Genomic DNA, 16,506 nt, shown 5'->3' with positions numbered 1-16,506 from the left:
CAAATGTTGGCGGGGTTGTGGGGAGAAAGGAACCCTCCTCCATTGTTGGTGGGAGTGCAGACTAGTGCAACCACTATGGAAATCAATATGGAGATACCTCAAAGAGCTTGGACTGGAGGTGCCATTTGACCCAGCCATCCCTCTGTTGGGTATCTTTCCAAGAGAACTAAAAGAATCATATCACAGAGAAGTATGCGCACCCATGTTTATAGCGGCACAGTTTGTAATAGCTAAATCTTGGAAACAACCTATTTGCCCATCCGTTGGAAACTGGATAAAGAAGTTGTGGTTTTTCTATAAAATGGAATATTACTCAGGCATAAAGAGCGAGAGAATAGATTCATTCATAGGAAAATGGATACATATTGAAGATATACTCCTAAGTGAAATAAATAAGTCCCACATGTGTAAATACCAAATAGTTTCCCTGGTGTGAATATTCTGCAACAATGCATAAGAGTCATTTCTGTATATTTGTGTATCTTTACACATCTGCAACCTCATATGTGTGTCTCAATCTTTTATTGTACAGAAAATGGTATACTATACACTGTAGTATATTATTTTTGTACTTTGCCCAATATTTGTACTTTGCTCTTCATGTGACAAAATATTTCAGTAGCAACATCATAAAGATATACTCCTAAGTGAAATAAATAAGTCACACATGTGTAAATACTGAATAGTTTCTCTGGTGTGAATAAACTGCAATAATACATAAGATCCTAATAAGATTACTGACATTTAGAAATGGGAAGAAAGGAGCTAAAGGTGTAGGGAAGGTGGGATGGATAGGGGAAGGGTAATAAAGGAAAAGAAAAAAAAGTGAGATAATGAAAAGATGGAAATAAAGTGTCTATAGATGGGGAGGGGACGAGGGGGTAAAGGGAGGACAGGGACAAGGGGAAAAAATGAGAACCAAGACCTATCATGTAGAGGTACAAGATCCCTTCCCTGCAGGGAAGGTGTGATGGGTAGGGGAAGAACAAAAAGGGAAAAGAAAAAAATGTGAGAGAATGAAAAGATGAAAATAAAGTGTTTTTAGATGGGGAGGGGAGGAGGGGTGAAGGGAGGGCAGAGGTAAGGGGAAAAAATGAGAATCAAGTCTTGCCATGTAGAGGTACATGATCCCAACAATGAATGTAACTGTCCTGTATCCCTAAAATGTACCAATAAATTCAATTAAAGCTGAAAAAAATACGTTGTATTCTTTGAATAGAAGTATAATATTCTGTTGTTTGAGATGTGTCATAATTTATTACTCAATTAGCTATTTTTTTCCATTAAGTTTATTGGTACACTTTAGGTATACAGTACAGTTACATTCACCATTAGGATCTTGTATCTTTATATGATGTATCTTGGTTCTTAGTTTTTCCCTATTCCCCTACCCTCCTTTCACCCTTCCCTATTTACAAAGACTTTTTTTTCCATGTTTTTCCCTTTTTCATATTTTTTCTTTTCCTTTATTTCCTTTCTCCAACCCCTCCCACTTCTCTACTCCTTTAGACGTTTCTTCCTGTTTCACATTATCAATCATACATTTTGATCTTCATTTACACTTTTAGTTTTTCACACCAGAGAAACTATTCAGTATTTATATATTATCCTATTTATTTCACTTAAGAGTATGGCCTTGGGATAGGGATTTAGCTCATTGGTACTGCCTCCTGCCTTGCAAGCCCAAGGTCCTGAGTTTGATCCCCTGGTTAAAAAAAAAAAAAAAAGACCGTAGCCTCAATGTGCATCCGCTTAGCTATAAAGGTCTCTAGTTTCTCATTTTTTTATGGCTGAGATTTACTCAGTTATTTGGATCATCAAGATGTTTAGAATTGGGTACTATTTCAATATGCCTCCAATGTGCACATCATGGAAAGTTTGGTTGGATTGAAATTTTTGGTGGGAATGAAATTTTTTAGTTAGTTATTAGGGAAAACTAACAACAGAGATACCATTTGATTCAGCTATATTTGTTTTGGGTTTCTCCCCCAAAGAGTAAAAAGACATAATATTACAGTGATACATGCATACCCCTATTCATAGCAGCACAGTCCTTAATAGCCGAGTCTTGGAAGCAGCCTGTGTGTCCATCAATGGATGAATAGATAAAAGAAAATGTGGATCACAGAGAATAGATAATAATTTTGCATAATAGAATACTACACTGCTGTAAAGAAGTGTAAATTTTAGTCACTTGTGGGAAAATGGATGCACCTGGAGTCCCTAATTTGAAGTCAGACACAGAAGATTAAATACTTTATAGTATGTCATCTCTTTTATGAGAAACCTAAAATGTAAATAATTTAAAGAGCAAAATAAAAGCTAGATGATAGAAAATAGGGAACTTCAATAAACATAACCAAATTATTCTCTTTTAGAATTAAATTTTCACTATATCTCTAAAATCTCACCTGCAGTTTTATTGGCCTATCATTGAATTTATTGAATAATTTAGGGGAAATAATATTTTTCATTGTATTATCCCAAACTGAATGCCCTGCGTCTTAGTCACTTTTCTTTTTGCTGAGATAAAATAGTCAACGTTTGAAGTTAAGGGAGGAAAGATTTACTCAGCTCACAGTTTGTAGAGGTTTCAGTTCATAGTTGGCTAATGCCAAAGTAGGGCAGCAGGACAAAGCGGAATCACAGAGGAGGAATCAGTCCATGACATGGCATATGGAAAGCAGCAGAAGTGAGCCTGCCTTTCCCTTTTATCTCAAACAGGCTACAAATACTTTGAGCACACACAGGTTGGACTATTGTTTTCAGTAAATTCATTCAGCTGCACCCAGAAATATGCTAATTCCAATCAGTGGACTAACTTAGTACCACACATCCTCAATCCCAGCATCACACACTGTAGATTCAGCCAGCTCCATAAAGCCGCACCTGTGAGTACATGAAGTTTTAGGGGCACATCTAGACACAAATCTTAAACCCCTGCAATGTGTTTGTCTTATTTTGGGGTAGCATTTGTATTTTCTTTGTTGAAAACTCTGCTTATTTGCTTTAAAAATATATTCTTATTCGTGTCTATTAATTTTACAAATCACTGGTTTCGGTGAGGTATTTTCATGTGTGCATGTAATATATACTGATCTTATCTACCCTGCAATTATCATACGTTGCTTACCCCTTCCCTCTCTGTTATTTCTTTCCTCTTGTCTAATAATAATCTCAATTCTACTTTCATGCCATATTTTTGGATTCCACATATGAGGTAAAACATGTGATACTCATCTTTCTGAATCTCTTATTTCTCTTAGCATGATGATTTCCAATGCCATCCATTTTCTTGCAAATGATATAATTCCATTCTATGTTACAGCTGAATAATTCACCACTTTATACACAGCACAGTTTCCTTATCCTTTTATCTGTTGATGGGCAGCTAGGCTGGTTACATAGCTTGACTACTGTTAATTTTACCACCCTAAACATAGGTGTCATTGGGCCATAGCATAGTTCTATTTTCAATTTGCTTTCTTTTTTGAAGAAACTCCTGTTGATTTCCTTGGTGGCTGTACTAATTTACATTCCCACCAGCAGTGCAGAAGGGTTCCTTTTTCCTGAGCCCTTGCCAGCATTTATTGTTTTTACTTGTTTGTTTGTTTGTTTTTTGCATTCTTTCTTTCTTTTTCTTTTTTCTTTTTGTTTTTGTACCGAGGATCGAACTTGGGTCCTTGCACTTACAAGGCAGATGACGGAACCACTGAGCCAAATCCTCAAAACCCCCCTTTGTATTCTTGATAATAGCTGTTCTGGCTGGGGAGAGAGAGTATCTCTGTGTAGTTGGATTTACATTTGTCTAATGGCTAAAGGTACTGAACATTTTTTGTACATTACTGGTCATTTTTCCATCTTTTGAGAAATGTCTGTTCCATTCCTTTGTTCATTTATTCATTAGTCTATTTAATTTCCTTGCTATTAAGTTTTTTTGGTTCTTTATATAGTCTAGATAGTGACCCTTTGTCCAAAGAGTATCAGACAAAGATTTTCTGACAAAGCCCAGTCTGTAGGCTGCCTCTTCACTCTCAAAGTTGTATTCCTTGCTGTGCAAAAAGCTTTACATTTGGTATAATCTTATTTGTTGATAAATGCTATTGTTTTCTGTGATACTAGTGTCTTATTCATGAAGTCTTTGCTTATGCCTATGGCTTTAAGTATTTCTTCTCTATTTTTTTCCCAGTAGTTTCAAATCTTATACCTAGGTTTTGGACCACTTTTTAATTGATTTTTTTTTTTTACAAAGTGTGAGATAGGGATTTAGTTGTTATCTTCCATGTATGGATATCTAGTTTTCCCAGCTTTATTTGTTAAAGAGACTGTCTTTTCTCCAATATATGGTTTTTGGCTCATTTATCCAGAACCATATGGCTATAGTTGTGTGGGTTTGTTTCTGTTCTCTATTCCATGCCATTGGTCTACGTATCTATTTTTGTGCCATTACCATGCTATTTTTGTTACTATGGCTTTGTAGAATAATTTGTAATTGAATACTGTGATGCCTCCAGCCTTGCTATTTTTGCTTAAGATTGTTTTCGTTATTATGAGTCTTTTGTTCTTCCATATGAATTTTAGGATTGTTTCTATAGTCCTTTGAAGTATAACATTGAAATTTTGCTTTTTATTTTTGGTGGTACCAGGGGTCAAACTCAGGACCTTGCGCTTGCAAGGCAGGTGGCAGAACCACTGAGCTAAATCCCTGGCCCTACAATTGAAATTTTCAAGGAGACTTCAATAGATATATAGATTGCTTTTAGATATATAGCCATTTAAAAATGTTAATTCTGCTGATCCATAAACATGAGAGTTCTATCATCTACTTTCTTCTTTAATTTCTTTTTTTAGTTTTGTATAACTTTCCCTGTAGAGCTCTTTTACTTGCTTGGTGAGGTTAATTCTCAGGTATTTTATTTTATAGTAGTGTGGATGGAATTCTTTTCCTGATTTCATTCTCTGCTATTTAATTATTGGTGTGTAGAAAAGCTATCGACTTTAAATGGCTAATTTTGTATCCTGACTCTGCTCATATCTTGTTAAACTTTTAAAATTAAACTCTACTTTGATGTAATTGTAGATCCACATTCAGTTGTAAAAAATAGTACCATGAGTTCAAAATTTTACTCAGTTTCCTCCCAAGGTTAACATCTTGCAAAAGTATAGTGCAGTATTGCACCCAGGATAGTGAAATTGACACAATCAAGACAGGACTATATTTCCACAAAGGCCTTCTATAATGCCTTTTTGTAGTCACACCACATCCTTATCCCATTTCCTGTTCCTATTCCCTGAGGAACACTAATTTGTTATTCTGTTTCTATAATTTTGTTATTTCAAGAACATTATAGAAATAGAATCAAATATTAGGTAAGGATTTGCTTTCTTCACTTAACATAACTTAGTAGAAATTCACTGATCTTGCTCTATGTCTCACTATTTTGTTTCTTTGTGTTATTGGGTAGTATTCAATGGTGAGGACACAGCAGGGTTTGTTGGGTTATTTATCCACTGGAGAGCACCTGGGCTATTTTCAATTTTTGTGTATTATGAATAAAAGTGCTATAAAAATTCAAGTACATGTTTTCATATGAGCATGTTTTCATTTATCTCTGGGATAAAGCCATACAATAAAGTTTATGCATCATATAAATATTGACTCCTCATTTTTTTGAGTTGAACAAATCTTTTCTTTTACATCTATATCCTATTTTTTATGCTTTTTTTGCTTTAAGTGTTACAGATTTATGTTTTATATTTGTGATGAATTTTGAGGTAAAGTTTATAACAACTACATTTTAATTTTTTTCTTAAATATGTTTAATTGCTCTGGCACCATTTGTTAAAAAATTTAGCCTTGCTCTATTGAATTGATTCTGCAGTTTTGTAAAAAAGTAGTTGAATGTATTTATTGGATCTATTTCTGAGTTAGTCTCTTTGTTTAACTATGAAAGCTTTGGATTTTGTCAAACACTTTTTCTACATAATTGACATGATTTCTTTTTAGTCTGTTACTATGATGAATTGAATGAATTGATTTGTGAATAATTGCCTTACATAACTGAAATAAATTCTAAGTGGCTATAACAAGAGATTCTCAGTGTATTCTTTAGCATTTGGTTTGCTAATATTTTTTTGAGTATTTTTGCATCTAGTTTTTGGGAGAGATTTTTTTAGGTTGTGTTTGTGTTTGGTACCAAAGTCATAACTTTAGTTGGGAAATGTCCCCTCTTCTGTTTACTGGAGGAAGAGGTTGCATAAAATTGTTGTTGATTCTTTGCATGTTTGTCAGAATTCTCCAGTGAACCCATCTAGGCCTGAGGATTTCCTTCGTAGATCTCATTTACAAATTTAATTTCTTTAAGGGTTATAGTACTCTTAGAGATTATCTTTTGATTTGGTTGAATTGGAAGTTTATGGTTTTGAAGGAATTGTTCCATTTCTTTCAGTAGTTGAATTTATGGGTATACAGGTTTGTACTGTTCTCCTATTATTCTTTTAATAACTATGGGGTTTGTGTTGTTCTCCTTTGTTTTATTCTTGACATTAATGATTTGTGTCTTTTCTATTTTTTCAGTTACTTTGCTTTTTGATAAACACATTTTTGTTTCATTGATTTTATATTTTCCCCTTTTCAATTTCACTTGCTTCCCTTATCTTTATGATTTCTTTCCTTCTGCTGGATTTGAGTTTATTTTGTTAATCTTTTTAATTTTTTTCTTGATCTGGAAACTTAATTATTGACTTGAGACTTCTCTTATCTTCTAATATAAGGATTTAATGCAGTAAAATTTCCTCTCAGCACTGTTAGCTGTGTCCTACACATTTTGATATATTTTCATTTTCATTTAGTTCTCTATTTAAAATATTTTCTTCTTTTTTGACACATGATTATTTGAAAAGTGTTCTTTAATTTCCAACTAGAGATTTTTTGTTTTCTTTTTATATTGATTTCTATTGGATTCTGTTATAATTAGAGAACAAACTATAATTTTCACTCTTTCAAATTTGCTGAAGCTTTGTTTTCTAATTTAGAATATGGTGCAATTTGGTAAGAGTTCCACTGACATATAAGAAAAGATATTATGGTATAGGGTTCTATGTAGGTCAGTTTGGTTGTATCGTTTAGCTCTTCAACATCATGTTGCTTTGCTGCCTAACAGTTTTATCAGTTGCTAAGGGTCAGATGCTGATAGCCCAGCTATAATTGTAGATTTGTCTATTTCTTTTTTCAGTTCAATCAACTTTTGTTTCCTATATTTAGGTGCTTTATTATTCAATGTACGTGACTGGAATTGTGATGTCTTCTTGGTATATTTATTTCTTTATCGTATTCCTTTCTTTGTGTCTACTTTACCTTATGTTAATGTAACCATTCCTGCTTTTTAAAGTTAACATTTTCATAGATTTGATTTATTCAGTCCTTTTATTTCCAGCCTATATATGTCATTGAATTTGATGTGAATATCTTGTAAACAGCATACACTTGGATTTTTTCTTTATTTACTCTGCCAGTCACTGATTTTTAATTCTTGTACTTAAACCATTTACTCTTAATCTACTTTTTAGTGTGTTAGTACTTAAGTCTGACATGTTACTTTTTGATTGCCATCTGTTTTCTGTTTCTTATTTTATTCTTTCTGTTTTTCTTTCCTTCCTGTGGGTTAACCTTTCAAAAGAGTTTTAATTTGATCCATTTCTAGTACTCTGAGTGTATCACTCTTGTGGTTTTCTTAATGATTACTCTGGGTATTATAATATGTACGATTTATCACAGACTGCTGGTATCAACATTTAGCCACTTCAAGTAAAGTGAGGAATCTGTATACCCACTTATCCTTTATCTCCTTCACTTTTAATTGTTGTAGCTATTGGAGGATATAAAAGTTTTTGTTTCTATTGCAGCATGTATCTAAAAAACTCATGAAGAGAAAGGTGTTCTATTGTATTGCTTTCCTTACTTTTTTTTTTTTTTCTCTTTTCTTGCTCAGGAAAATTTACATTTTCATTTGCTTCTGTTGAAGAAATTCCTTTAGCCATTCTTTAAGTTGGCTGCTGAGGCTCTTGCTGTCCCTGCTGATGCTGGTTTAGGTGCCGATGAAGAGTCGGTAGTCCTGTCACCTCACATGCACCTCTGAGTAAAGGGAAAGAATCCCTGACATATGGGACATACGGGACAAGGCAAGCTTCCTGATTATTGCAGGACTATCCTCCTTCCAGGTACCCAATGTCCCCACCATGTGGCACCTCTGGATAAATGGGGAGACTGACAGAGAAAGGAGACTTTGCTCTGGCTGCCCATTGTCACTGGGACTTCAGCTCTATTTCGGACAGTCAAATAGTCTAATATCAAAGCCTGGCACCTTCGATATAGTGTGCAGCTCTCCTATTGGACCCCATTGTCACTGGGGCTATCTGGCCACTTTCTCTTCTATTTTAGGTGTGGGAAATACTGGGCCTGGGTCACCTTTCTGTGTTGAGCAGGGGCTGTAAAGACCCTGAGAATAAGTTGTTAAAATATAATACAATGTAACCCTTCTCTCTTGTGGCCCCAAATCAGTATGCCTTCTTTTTAACACCTCTCAAATATTAGGTTTTCTTCAGTGGTTTTTAGGACTTCTCATTATACTAAGCAGAGAAAGATGAGTCTATACTAATTAACTTGTTACATAAATCACTTTGGTTAGGTTTTTTAAACAGCCACAATGAAATAAGGCATTTTCTACTGGTTAAGTTACCCCACATCATACTGGACACTTTTCTTCCCTATTCCATCTCAATCCTCTCCCATTCTCATCTAGGTTTTCTAGAGAACCAAATTCTCCCTTGTTATGTGGAAAATGTCTCTGTTCAGCTCTTAACCTATATCTCTGCTCTAAGCCCCTTTTTCTGTTCCAAAACCATCCATGGGCATGGGGTGAGTTGAACAAAAGAGCCTCTGCTCCTTTGGCCCCACAAAAGATAGGAAGAGACTCAGGGTAAGGGAACTTTTCTTTCACAGTATCCTTTGTCCTTTGAAGACATTCACCATTTTAAATAGCATCTTCTATCACCCTGTGTATTAACACAAATGTAGATGGAGCATTTTGCTCCACCTTTTGACCAAAGCCTATGATCTCCTTAAAGGTTGGGATTACATCCCCAGTACCAAGCAAAGTGCTCAAAGTGCTGAGCACAGACAGGGTCTGTAATAAATGTGTGTTAAGTGGTAGGAATAAAAGGCAGGCTGTTAAACTCTTTCTTCCTCTGTGTGAATAGGTTCAGTACGACAATAATAGGTCTGGAGGGACTCTGAAAGGTCAATTAGTTCATCTTTCTGCTTCTGTCCAAGAACACATACCAGATAACTATGTAGCTAGTCTGATTTTAAGTACTTTAAAAGAAAAGAAAATTACAGTTTCCTTTAGTAATTCATTCCAGTGTTTAACAACTCTCATTGTCAGCAAGCTTTTCTTTGTATCTAGCCTAAATGTCCCACATTGCATTCTTAAATCTTAGCAGGTGGAAATGTGCAGTCAGGATTTTGAATGGTCTTTTTTTTTTTTTAATTACTTTTGAGAAAGTGAGCAAGTATTTACAAATGCAACACTTTCTTTGCATGCATCAGTTTCCAGCCAGTCCTTAGCAGAAGGACTATGCACTTATTTACCTGTCCTCTTCACTTGGCTCTGAACTGTCAGGGCCCTGATATTGACTACTCGCTATGGAATATTGATTGTGTTGATGGTGTAAATTATACCAGCATTCTTTGAAGTGCCCTCCCACACCGACTCTGAGATTAAATATGAGACTTGGTTTGGTTAATGGTACAATTGTGAATTAGATAAGAACAAAGACTGGAAAAATCCCTTGATTATTCCTTATGCTTTTATTTCACCATGATAAAGTTCTAGGGCTAACCTTTGTGAGAGAAGAGAGCCACATAAAGAACTAAGTCATGAAAGGTGAGGCCATCCAGCAGCAGCCAGTCCCCAACATCTCCAAAGCTTGTCTGCTTTTTTGTTTATGCATTTTCCTCATTGCTTTGCTCAAAGTAGTTGACTAATGTAAATTATCTTGGGCTACTCCCCTGGCTTTGCCCATAAGCTCTTTGTTGACCAGGATTCTGAGGGTTTGGCATATGTTTGATAGGAAGCAGTGTATCCCCCTACTTTATAATCCCTGATCTTGTCCGCTTTATCTTTGAAATACCGGTGGAGCATTGCTTATTCCAGCAATACTGACACACTATTGTGAAATTGTACTCCGAATTATAACAAATGTATTTCAATATAACAATTCCCCACACCCCCACCACCAAAGGTTAAACAAGATAGTTTTAACATAGTATTAATGAGTCCAAATTTGTAGAGTTAATCCCCGCGTCAACTAGCTTTACACAAAAGAAGTCACTGTTTCATTTAAACTATACTCCTAAGCAGGTCAAAATGACCCATCAGAAAGGATGTTAGACAATAGAATTTGGGTGGCTCAATGCCAACAGTAGCTGGGATCAAGACACATACACGTACATACTTCTTGGTAATTAGATGGCAGGAACAAACCCTTACCTGAGGATAATATAAGATCATGCAAGTTATGGTGAAGGAAAAAAAAAATCAAGAATTGGTCTGTGCATTCTGTGATCTGAATGTTTGTGCCTTTCCTCCACATCCTTTTTTTAAATTGATATGTTAATGTCCTCAAGCTTAAAGTGATGGCATTAGGGCATGAGGTCTTAGGGAAGTTATCAGGTCTTGATGATGGAGTCCTGCTGAAAGCTATTAGTACCCGGATAAGGGTCAGAGAGAGCAAGGCCTTTACTACCATATGAGGACATAAGAAGAAGGCATCATTTTGAGTCAGAAAGCAGGTCCTCATCAGAAACTGTATCTGCTTTGATCTTCTACTTTCCAGCTTCTAGAACTGTGAAAAATAAATCTCTGTTGTTCATAAACCACTCAGTTTATGGCATTTTGTTCTAGCAGCCTGAATACTGTCTTGCTCATAAGACAGAGTAAAATTGGCAACCAGACAGTCCACTTGGCATAACTAGGTCTCATAAAATAATCAACAGAATTGTGTTTTGAAAGTTATTTTGTATGGCATTTTTACTGAATATAGTAAATGTTTAAAAATGATGACACATTCCTTTGACAAATCCTCTTAGATTTTCTATTATGTGGACCAGTTACTAAATAGATCAAATGTTGAGTGATTTCAGTTCTCTCTTGCAAGCCAAGCTAAACAGGAAGATATATTTGAGTTACAGACTCAGAATTGGGTCTCAAACCAAGAGATTTGGGAATTTTTAATCTACTATTTGTTGGCTATATAATCATGAGAGGATTATAGGTTATTTATACATTTATGTCACATTGAAGACTAGGGAAGGGAGGCTGATGGTTTACAACTGGAAGTGATGATTATTGTGTGTGTCAAGGCTCATTGGCTGGAGCAGAACACTCTCCAAGTCTCTTTCCTACATTTCCTTCCCTATTGACTGATCTCACTCTGGCTGAACAGAGATATGTACAGAAAAATGAAAGTGATGTTTGTTTAGGAAAAGTTTCTTAAAAATACTATTTTTTAAGGCTATAGTCCAAGGGATGCAACTAATGACTTAAATGAATAAGGAAATAAGCAGTATTTTTTTTTATTGAGTTTATTGGTACATTTAGGGATACAGTACAGTTACATTCATTGTTGAAGAAAAATGAGTGATGTTTGTTTAGGAAAAGTTTCTTAAAAATACTATTTTTTAAGGCTATAGTCCAAGGGATGCAACTAATGACTTAAATGAATAAGGAAATAAGCAGTATTTTTTTTTATTGAGTTTATTGGTACATTTTTGGATACAGTACAGTTACATTCATTGTTGGGATCATGTACCTTTACATGGCAAGTCTTGATTCTCATTTTTTTCCCCTTACCTCTGCCCTCCCTTCACCCCCTCCTCCCCTCCCCATCTACAAACACTTTATTTTCATCTTTTCATTCTCTCACATTTTTTTCTTTTCCCTTTTTGTTCTTCCCCTACGTATCACACCTTCCCTACACCTTTAGCTCCTTTCCTCCCATTTCTAAATGTCAGTAATCTTATTAGAATCTTATGCATTGTTGCAGAATATTCACACCAGGGAAACTATTTGGTATTTACACATGTGGGACTTATTTATTTCACTTAGGAGTATATCTTCAATATGTATCCATTTTCCTATGAATGAATCTATTCTCTCGCTCTTTATGGCTGAGTAATATTCCATTTTATAGAAAAACCACATCTTCTTTATCCAGTTTCCAACGGATGGGCAAATAGGTTGTTTCCAAGATTTAGCTATTACAAACTGTGCCGCTATAAACATGGGTGCACATACTTCTCTGTGATATGATTCTTTTAGTTCTCTTGGAAAGATACCCAACAGAGGGATGGCTGGGTCAAATGGAACCTCCAGTCCAAGCTCTTTGAGGTATCTCCATATTGATTTCCATAGTGGTTGCACTAGTCTGCACTCCCACCAACAATGGAGGAGGGTTCCTTTCTCCCCACAACCCCGCCAACATTTGTTATTGTGTGATTTCTTGATAGCAGCCATTCTTTGTGGGGTGAGGTGGAATCTCAGTGTTGTTTTCATCTGCATCTCTCGAATGACCAGTGATGTGGAACATTTTTTCATATATTTTCTTGCTGCTTTCACTTCTTTGTATGAGAAATGTCTGTTCATTTCGGATGCCCATTTTTGGATCGGGTCTTTATATTTGGGGGGACTGATTGTTTTGAGTTCTTTATATATCCTTGATAATAGTCCTTTGTCTGAGGTACAGCTGGTAAAAATTTTTTCCCACATTGTAGATTGTCTCTTAGTTCTGCTAATGGTTTCTTTTGAAGTACAGAAGCTTTTTAGTAAGATGAGATCCCAGTTGTTGATTCTTTCTGCTAGTTCCCGTGCTACTGAGGATTTGTTCATAAAGTCTTTTCCTATACCAATGTCTTCCAGAGTTCTGCCTAACTTACTTTCCAGCAAGTTTAATGTTTCTGTTTTAATATTTAGATCTTTAATCCATTTGGATTTTAATTTAGTGCATGGCGAAAGATAAGGGTCTAATTTTAATCTGTGACAGGTTGATATCCAGTTTTTCCAACACCATTTATTAAAGAGGCTATCTTTCCTCCACTGAGGATGGTGAGCTCCTTTGTCGAAGATGAGGTAGCTGAGTACATCTGCATTTGTTTTTGTGTCTTCCAGTCTGTTCCATTGATCCTCAGGCCTATTTCTTTGCCAGTACCATGCTGATTTTATCACAGTGGCTTTGTAGTATAGTTTCAAATTGGGAATTGTTACACCTGGTGCCATGTGACTGTTGCCTATAATGGCTTTTGCTATTCTAGGTCTCTTGTGGTTCCAAATGAATTTTTGGATTCTTTTTTCTAGTTCTGTGAAATATAGTGTTGGAATTTCAATTGGCATTGCATTGAATGTATATAGCAGTTTCGGTAGTATGGCCATTTTCACTATGTTGATTCTTCCTACCCAGGAGCAGGGGATATCTTTCCATTTTTTTATATCCTCTTCGATTTCTTTTTTCAGAGTGCTGTAGTTTTCAGTGTAGAGATCTTTTGTTTCTTTTGTTAGATTGATTCCTAGATACTTCATTTTTTTGGATGCTATTGTAAAAGGAATTTTTTCCCTTATTTCTCTTTCTGTCTGTCTGTTATTTGTGTATAGAAAGGCTATTGATTTTTGGGTATTCACCTTGTATCCAGATACTTTACTGAATCTGTCAATTAAGTCTAGAAGTTTTTTGGTGGAGTTTTTTGGATCTTCAATGTAGAGTATCATATCATCAGCAAATAATGATAGTTTAACTTCTTCCTTTCCTATCTTTATTGCTTTAATTTCTTTCTCTTGTCTAATTGCTGTGGCTAATGTTTCCAGAACTATATTGAAGAGAAGTGGCGATAGTGGGCATCCTTGTCTTGTTCCTGATTTTAACATGAAGGTTTTCAGTTTTTGGCCATTCAATATGATGTTGGCTGATGGTTTTTCATAAATAGCCTTTATTAAATTGAGGTATAGACCATCTATTCCAATTTTTTGCAGGGTTTTTATCATGAATGGGTGTTGAATTTTATCAAATGCTTTTTCTGCATCTATTGAGAGGATCATATGGTTTTTGTCCTTGACTTTGTTAATATAATGTATTACATTCACTGACTTTCGTATGTTGAACCACCCTTGCATCTCTGGAATAAATCCGACTTGGTCATGATGGATGATCTTCTTAATAATCCTCTGTATTCTGTTTGCTAGTATCTTATTAAGGATTTTTGCATCTATATTCATTAAGGAGATTGGTCTGTAGTTCTCCTTTTTGGTTGTATCTTTCTCTGGTTTGGGAATCAGAGTGATACTTGCTTCCAGGAATGAATTTGGAAGTATAGCTTCTCTTTCAATTTCATTGAAAAGTTTGAAGAGTAATGGTAGTAGTTCTTCTCTAAATGTCTTGTAAAATTCAGCAGTGAATCCATCAGGGCCTGGGCTTTTCTTTGTTGGTAAGTTTTTAATTACATTTTCAATTTCACTGATTGTGATTGGGGTGTTTAAAATGTTTTTATCTTCTTCGTTCAACTTTGGTAATTCATAAGTATCTAGAAATCTGTCCATTTCTTCTGTGTTTTCCATTTTATTAGAGTACAGGTTCTCAAAGTAGGTGTTCATGATCCTCTGGATTTCTTTCGGATCTGTTGTGACTTCGCCTTTTTCATTCCTAATTGCATGGATCTGAGCCTTTTCTTTCCTTTTTTTGATAAGATTAGCTAAGGGTTTGTCAATTTTATTTATTCTTTCAAAAAACCAGCTCTTTGTTTCATTTATTTTTTGTATCGTTTTCTTAATTTCAATTGCATTGATTTCTGCTCGGATCTTTATAATTTCCTCTCTTGTTCGAGCTTTGGGTTTTTCTTGCTCTTGTTTTTCTAGGAGTCTAAGTTTCATCGTTAAGTTGTTTATTTGAGCCCGCTCTGTTTTCCTAGTGTGGGCATTCAATGTTATGAATTTTCCACGTAGAACTGCTTTCATTGTGTCCCAAAGATTCCTGTATGTTGTATTGGCATTCTCATTTATTTGTAAAAACTGTCTAATTTCTTCTTTAATTTCCTCTGTAATCCATTGATTGTTTAGGAGAGTGTTGTTCAGTTTCCATGTGCTTGTGAAGTTTCTATAGTTTCTTGTGCTATTGATGTCTAGTTTGATTGCACTATGATCTGATAATAAACAGGGGATGACTTCAATTTTTTTGCATTTATTTAGACCTGTTTTGTGAGCCAGTATGTGGTCTATTTTGGAGAATGATCCATGTGCAGCCGAAAAGAATGTATATTCTGGTTTTTGGGGGTGGAATACTCTATAAACATCTATTAAGTCCATGTGTTCCAAAGCTTGGTTCAGTTCTATTATTTCATTGTTGATTTTCTGCCTAGTAGATCTGTCAATTTGTGATAGTGGGGTATTTAAATCCCCCACTACAATTGTATTAGTGCTTATTTGGTTTTTCATGTTACTTAATATTTGTTTTATATAGTTGGGGGCATTTATATTTGGTGCATATATGTTTATGATTGTCAGCTCTTCCTCTTGAATTGTTCCCTTTACAAGGATGTAGTGTCCTTCTTTGTCTCTCTTAATGAGTTTTGGTTTGAAATTTACTTTATCTGAGAATAAGATTGCTACCCCTGCTTTTTTCTGGACTCCTGACGCATGGAGAATTGTTTTCCATCCTTTCACTTTCAGTCTATGGACTTCCTTTTGCACTAGGTGTGTTTCTTGTATACAACATATTGTTGGATTTTGCTTCTTAATCCATTCTGCCAATCTGTTTCTCTTGATTGGTGAATTGAGGCCATTAACATTGATGGTTACAACTGATATATTTTGACTTATTCTTGTCATGTTTTTGTCCATTTGTTGACTCTTTTTACTTTTTCTCCCATCTCCTTTTAGTTTCTTGCCTTGCCTATTTGATTTGGTCTGTTGGGCCTCATGTTATTGTGAATTTCGTTGTCCTTTTCTAGGATATTGTTTAGAATTCCTTGCAGTGCTGGTTTGGTGTTCATGAAATTTCTCAGGTGCTCTTTGTCGTGGAAGTATTTTATTTCCCCATCTATTTTGAAAGAGAGTTTTGCAGGATACAAAAGTCTAGGTTGGAGATTCTTTTCTTTTAGGACTTGGAATACCTCACTCCAGGCTCTCCTTGACCTAAGGGTTTGTGTTGAAAAGTCTGCTGTGATTCTAATGGGCTTCCCTTTGCATGTGATTTGTTTCTTTTCTCTTACTGCTTGTAGTATTTTGTTTTTCTGTTGGATTTCTGGAATCTTGATTATTATATGTCTAGGTGTAGATTTTTTTTGATCGTGGCTAGTTGGGGTTCTATATGCCTCACTTATCTGTATGTCTAATTCTTCCCTTCTGTTTGGGAAGTTTTCTGTCATTAATTCTGTGAAGAGCTTTTTTATATCATTTGTGTTTT

The sequence above is a fragment of the Fukomys damarensis genome, unplaced genomic scaffold, assembly GCF_012274545.1.
Source record: "Fukomys damarensis isolate Sample0158 unplaced genomic scaffold, DMR_v1.0_HiC HiC_scaffold_14, whole genome shotgun sequence".
Classification (NCBI taxonomy): domain Eukaryota; kingdom Metazoa; phylum Chordata; class Mammalia; order Rodentia; family Bathyergidae; genus Fukomys; species Fukomys damarensis.
This window is presented reverse-complemented; position numbering follows the sequence as displayed.